Raw genomic sequence first — 7,412 nt, forward strand, 5'->3', positions numbered from 1 at the left:
CAGATTTAAAGAGAATTTGTTTCATGATGCTATCTAATTTGAAAAGTGTAAGGTCTGAGGTAGTAATGGTCAGTTAAAAGTTTTCATTGCTGGTAAAGCTTCTTTTATAGTTAAAAGTTTCTTTTGCCAAAACTAATTGCATTCTTATAATCATATGCTCAGTGGTTTTCATTCATGAATTTGCCAGGTGACAATGGGGCTCTCCTAACCATAAGTACACTGAAAAAGGGAAGTCAGACGTCATGGATGCCAGAATTTAAAGTTAACTGCTATTTGGCTAATGGCTTTATAGAAGCTATGGTTCCTTCCTTTCCAGTATTACATAGTGTAATTTGCCTTTATTGAAATGACAAATAGCAATAACCTGCTCTATGCTCTCTTAGGAGCTAGGAGGTCTGAATACAGAAAGAAGCACCTTTTTATTTCATAATAAAAATTGTGATAGTCAGTGTTTTTTGGAAACAGTTAAGACTGCCAAAAGTAGAGTTGTAGCTGTCTTCAACAGCAATACAGAAAGCTTTTAAGGATATAAAAATAAAGCTGTTATAAATATGACAGTAGGTAAATCTTGATGCAACAGAAAAAGGAAGATATGTAAACTTAGAATGAAACATTACAGAAAAGAAAGTACAACCACACTAAAGAATCTCTTTTTCCCTCCTCTGCCTCTGTCTTTGAAGGGGGGTACCTCACCTGGGGTCCCCCAGGTCCCCAGTAGCCGATTTGGCCTAAACCATGGCACTCTGGCTCTTTATGTTTCAGTATGATAATTTTTTCTTTTTCATTTCAGTATCTTTTCAGATTTGTATCTTGTTTTTGCTTGTTAACATTGCAGACTGGGTTTTTTCCTAGCTTTGTAAAATCCATTGGGATGCTCTCACTGGCCTTAGCATGTGCAGGATCTCACCACTCTCATAGTACTTCAAGCAGAGGTATGCTGTCCACAAAAGTGGAAGGAGTGCTGGAAGCAGCGATATCCCCAAATCCAAATGCTCTGTGGTCACAGGACTTCATGGAGTCCAGGCAGAGGGAGAACAGCAATGTTCCATAAGCACTTGCTGGCAGGGTTTTCACATCAAAAGCTGGTAGTGTGACTCACTTTTCTTCCAAGTTCCTCTCTCCAGCTGAGAAGGCATTTCAGGACACCAGATGTACAGTTGCCATTCTTAGGAGCTAAGCAGACAGTTTCTAACTTTCTAGAGCAGCATGCTTCTTAGCAATCACAGACTTCTGCACATTCATAAAATATTTTCTCCTGAAAGTTTGTCGGAATCCCTAGAGAATTTTCCTTCCTCCTCAAGTTTCTCTATGGAAGCGGGGCAGAATGGCTCAGGCTTGCTAAATGGACATAATTCTATATATTTTTCACACACAAAATCTTTATATCATACACATTATCTGGATCTGATACTAGAAGGGTATTTTTCTATCTAGTAGATAAACTATTTAGTATTTGTGACTCGGTAGCAAACAAAACTTAAGTGTAGTGTGAGGATTTATCTGGTGTGAACACTGAATAGAAAGTAGCAGACTAAACAAATGTATTGTGAGTGCAAAACATGAGATTGAACACATTCCCATAGCAGGAAGGAGGGAGAAATAAAAAAAAAACAAAATGCACAGAAATTTTGTATTTTCATAGTAGTTCTGTTACATGAAGATGTAATTTTAAAAAGCAGTTCTTGAGTATCAGCCTAGAAACTGTGTTTCAACAGTTGTTGTTTGGATTTTTTTTAGAATCGGCATGAATTCTACAAAGTAAAGGCTTTGAATTCAGGCCAATGAAGGAAATAAGTAGAAGCTTTCCAGTTTCTGTCATTCAGTGCTATTGGAGAAGATGAAATTCAGGTACACGCTTAGTACAAATTCAACATTTGACTCAAAACTCTTAATGGAGAAAAGTCACATTATTTGATTATTCCTCTTTCTCCTTATTTTTCCGTTCCCTCCCAGCTAAATATTGATCCTAGGTGCTTCATAAGACAATACCGTATTGAGAAGCTATAGTTGATGTAAAAATCACATGCAGCAGGCATTCAAGACAACTTCAGGAAGGTCTGAATTTTCACATGGTTTCCTAAAGGAGGCAATGGCCCTGAAACACTGGAAATCCCCAATAAAATTAATGGACATACTGAATTCATACAAGTACTGAAGTAATGAGCTGAAGACAAAGAGAAAGTTAGAAACTAAGTGAAAAGTGACTATTAGGTACTGTAGGAATAAATTACAGATGTCATTCTGTAAAACCTGCATTAGGTGGGATCATGCAGACCAGCTTTCAATAGGAGGCTTATGTCTGCCACAAGCAGTATACTTGGCAGGCTCAGCTGTAGCAAGTAGAAAGCTCTACACTGAAATAATTGCACACAGCCTGCTTCAGTTACCTCCTATTTTCCTTTGACTTTTCAGCGGTGTCCTTTGTCTCGATGGCGGCAGAAAAACTGACAGTGGTGATACTGCTGTCTTGCCAAGACTTAGATTTTGTGGTGGTATCTTGTATGCACCTCTCGTGACTTTTGTTTCTAGAGGCAGGAGCTATTTTATTTTTTTTTTTCTGTGTTCATATACTGCTTAGTACAGTGGCTTCTGATTGATGAGAGGGGCCTCCTAGGTGCTGTAGTAACATAAGGCTTAGAAGATATCTCCATACTTGGTTCACTGCATTTAGTGACTTGGTTCAAATATTTGGGGGGTGGGGAAGAAGGCTTAGATGTCTCCATACTTGGTTCACGGCATTTTGTGGCTCTTCTGAAAAAGACACAGGTGTCAAATACCTTCTTTACCTAGCCAAAGTGGTTAGTAGTTATTGTAGTTTTTGTAGTGCTGCATGAGAACTTTTGTGAAAAAGCAGTACCCTGCCTGTTATACAGAATGTGTTCAAATGCAGGGCAGTCCTGGACCTCTTGGAACACTAATTATCTCATCAAAGGAGGCATGGCTGGGGACACGTGACATTTGATGAGGTGACAGCTGTCTAATTTTGGCCTTCTTTCATATCAATTCATATTGAAAGATAATTTTGAGGGCAAAAGACAAGTAGTTTCTTTTAAAACCAAAACTGACTGCTTGGATAAAATGTAAATTATTAAGATAGACCCTACAGGGCAAAAAAGTTACATGATTACAGCGACTTATATTTAAAACTTTCCCTTATACTGAGCACTAGCTTTTTCCTTTCATCCTACCTTTATATATCATAGAAAAGAAATGTTCCTAATGAACTTCAGCAAGTAAATTTCAGGCTCTTTTCTATTGTATTGCAAGAGATATGTTGGCTTAGAAGAGGCAAATACAAATACCTTCCTATGCTGTTTGACTGAAGAAGTCACTTGACTAGGCACTAACATAAAAGAAAAAAAACAACTGGAAAAGAGATGATAAAATGTGAGTGTATTTAAACGATGTTCAGGTCACATAAATTCACTTCTGCTCATTTGCTCCTTCTCTTTCCATCTTTTCTCTGTTTTATTTTTTTCACAGAAAGGATTGTCTGTGTGTTGAATCAGGTCCATTTATATTCCAGCTCAGTGCTCTGATGTATGAACCGCAAAATCTTTTCCATCTATTTTTCTTCACATTAAAATTCTTGGCATTGGCCTACTACAGAATAGTAGTTGTCTTAAAATAACATGAGTTTTCACAGAAGGATTATTACCTTCCCAGGACTATGTAGCTAGCTGTCTTCTAGAGAAAAGATGAATCCCTAAAATTAAACTTTGAAGGAGGTAAGTTATAAGACAATACAACAACACAGTGTTTTGCAGCATTTAAAATTAGTGGCATGCTGTATGCTGACACCAAACATTTGTAACAGTGCTGGTCTGCCTGCAGTGTGAGACAAATGATGCTCTTAGACTCCATTCATATATTTAACAGCATATATTAAATCTGTTCCCATCCAGGGACTGGGCAGCGAGATGAAAAAAAAAAAAAAAGATTGTTTATTCTAATAAGACAGCGATCTTTAAACTATACAAAAAGATACACGTATACAACAAGGCCAAGTGCAAGGTCCTGCACATGGGCTGGGGCAATCCCAAGCACAGATACAGGCTGGGTGGAGAATGGATTGAGAACAGCCCTGAGGAGAAGGACTTGGGGGTGTTGGTTGATGAGAAGCTCGACCCGAGCCAGCAACGTGTGCTCACAGCCCAGAAGGTTTACTGTATCCTGGGCCGCATTAAAGGAGCACAGCCAGCAGGTCGAAGGAGGTGATTCTGCCCTTCTGCTTCGTTCCTGTGAGGCCCCACCTGAAATACTGTGTCCAGCTCTGGACCCCTCAACATAAGAAGGACATGGACCTGTTGGAGCGAGTCCAGAGGAGGGCCATGAAGCTGATCAGAGGGCTGGAGCACCTCTCCTATGAGGACAGGCTGAGAGCGTTGGGGTAGTTCAGCCTGGAGAAGAAAAGGCTCTGGGGAGACCTTATAGTGGCCTTCCAGTATCTGAAGGGGGCCTACAAGAAGGCTGGAGAGGGACTTTTTACAAGGGCATGTAGAGATAGGACAAGGGGTAATGGCTTCAAACTGGAAGAGGAGAGATTTAGAATAGATATTAGGAAGAAATTTTTCACCCTGAGAGTGGTGAGACACTAGAACAAATTGCCCAGGGAAGTTGTGGATGCCCCATCCCTGGAAGTGTTCAAGGCCAGGCTGGATGGGGCTTTGAACAACCTGGTCTAGTGGGAGGTGTCCCTGTCTATGGCATGGAGGCTGGAGCTAGATGATCTTCAGGGTCCCTTCCAGCCTAAACCATTCTATGATTCTATAATTTTGTGCGGAAATCTGATTATCAAAGAACAGTTTATAGCATGCTGGTCCTTCCAGAGACTTCTTACACCATCATGAAGCCTGCCTGGATAGGTGGGACAAGTGTAAAGTTACCCAGTTATCGCAGGTTGATTGACATTTTCAGTCTTTCAGAAATCAGATGTAATTTAATCCAGGTTTTATAAAAGAAGGGTAGTCCTGAATGCTGAAATGCAAACATATAATTGGTGGCATATCAAGTCATTTCTGCTAGACTCTGTTGGGCTTGTCCCAACTGTGTGAAAAGCATGTGGATGCAGCAATCTTAAACCAGCATGTTGGAGAGAGGAAGTGGAGCTAGACCCTAGAGGGTCTAGCTGGGACCGCCAGTTTTCTTAATTTACGTTTAGCTACCAAAGCAGTGGGAATCAATGGCATAATACACATTTCTTCCTTGTACTTCGTCTCTTCAGCGCTGTGTTCCCAGTCTATTGCATTAAGTGGTTTACAGGGCACTGTGATAAGAAAAGACCATGAGAGTGAGTGAACAAGATCAGTATTCTAAGTTTGTAGGTAGAGAGACAACAGTGTGAGTAGCTCTAACAGAGGCAATAGTGTAGCTGTCAGTCCTGTGGATCTGCAGGTAGACTGGCAGGAAGACCCATGCCATTGTACTTCAAGGAGAAATTACTCATTGTGGAACTGGATAAGACCCTATTTCATTTCTTGCACGTGCAAAATATGGATAAAATGGCACAGGAAGCTTGTTATTTTAAAATAAGGACTGATACTTTCGTCTGCTTTCTGCAAATGCCCAATCTTGTACTGCTTAAGAATACCAACAGTAAAAAATACTAACAATTCTGCTTGCTGTAAACAAATTCAAGCTTTTGGAATTGATTTAGTCACCTCTGTCTGCTCTGAAGTCCATTGCAGCTGTTGACTAAAAAGTCAGGGAAATGCAGAAAGATGCAAGGAAGCTTGAAACTAGTCTTTCACTTTGGCAACGTCTGCTGTTATTAAATGTCAGCTGAACCAGGAAATCAGTATAAGCATTTAAAATACACGTCGTCTTTAATAGATAAGAATACTGTTTCCTGTAATACACACATAACTTAATCTGTAACAGTAAAGAACCATGGATTTCTTAGAGCAGAGTTAGCGCTAAAATATTTTCCCAAGTTCTGTTGCATGCTAATTTTTATTATTAATTGCTGGTAGTCTGTTCCCATCTTCTTTTATTAGGATGCAGTTCTTCCTTAGATGGATGTTCTATTGTATTTTTGTTCCTTGGAAGACTGTGAAACTTGTAGGGGGCTTCCAAGAGGGCTTATATCTTGGAACTAAAGCAGGATGCAACAAGAAAAACATCCTGAAACTTCAGTGGCGCATCAAAAGAGGAACCTCCTGGAACTGAGGAAGGAACTTTGTTGAAAATTGCAAATACTCCCAACTGATGGTTACTGCTTTCAAAGCTAGAGCCAAAAAACGCTCAACATTGTGCTGCTTGTGCTATAGTTAGATATAAGCTGGGAACTCACTGGGAACTCGTTTGTAACATCAGTATTTTAACAATGTAAACTGCATTTCATTCGACTGTATTTTTAAATTGTTGAGATAAGAATGTTTTACAAGTAATTATTGCTTACGATGAGATTTAGTAACTTGTACAACAACTTCTAGCCATTTCCTATGATAAGTGGGGTGGTGCCAATGTAGAATTATAAAATAACAGATCCCAAGCATCAGGATGTCACTCGGTGGTAGACAGAGCATCATGGGACCGGTACAAATTTATGAAGAATATCACTGTGACCCAAGAGAAAGAAGTTGTTAGTGTGAAAAGATGAAGAGAACTAGATACAACCAGAAAACTAGATAAACTGTTGTGTTAAAATTCTTAGTTAACTTTCCTTCTCCATAGAACAATGATAAATAAGAATTTCTTTGTATATTTTCATCATAGTATACCTACCCCTTTTAGGAAAAAAAAAAAAAAAGAAAGAGCACAAAACAAACCTTTAAACTGCTGTTTTGCAAATGCAAAAATAATGTCTTAATTGGAATATTAAAGGAATTGCAGAAACATTTCTATATGTTACTCCAGAATCTTCACTTTTGGACTGACTCTACTGTCAGTATTCTTGTAAATGAAACTCTGCATCACTGCCTGTGGGATTCTCGCAAATTTCTAATGGGTATTGTGAATTAATTGTATTTTCTCTTTTTGGAACCATCTTGATCCAGACTAACAACTTGAATTTTTTTCTCTTGTATGAAGTGTAGTGTTCCTTGAAGTACTTAACATATTTCAATTCCAAAAAGACTCCATTCATGAACAGTAGCCTTCTGCATGCTCTTTTACTTGGATGTAAATTTTTATGAGCCTCCACAGGGCTCCAGAGTCTCAATCCTGAACATATATGGTTAACTAAAAATGCAGAAGCGGTCCTACCTACTTCAACAAGAAAAAAGAAAAAAGGTTTAAGTGTTTGTTGGAATATTGTAGGAATCAAGATTTTACTCTGACAACAGTCTATTGTGAGACATTGACCACTACACAGAATATACCCAGATTGACTACAACATTCTTTGTAGACAAAGCAAATGTGGAATATGAATAAATTAATAATTCAATTGATAATTGTTAGTGACTATTCA

Source organism: Charadrius vociferus, unplaced genomic scaffold, assembly GCF_000708025.1.
Source record: "Charadrius vociferus isolate BGI_N301 unplaced genomic scaffold, ASM70802v2 scaffold161, whole genome shotgun sequence".
Lineage (NCBI taxonomy): Eukaryota > Metazoa > Chordata > Aves > Charadriiformes > Charadriidae > Charadrius > Charadrius vociferus.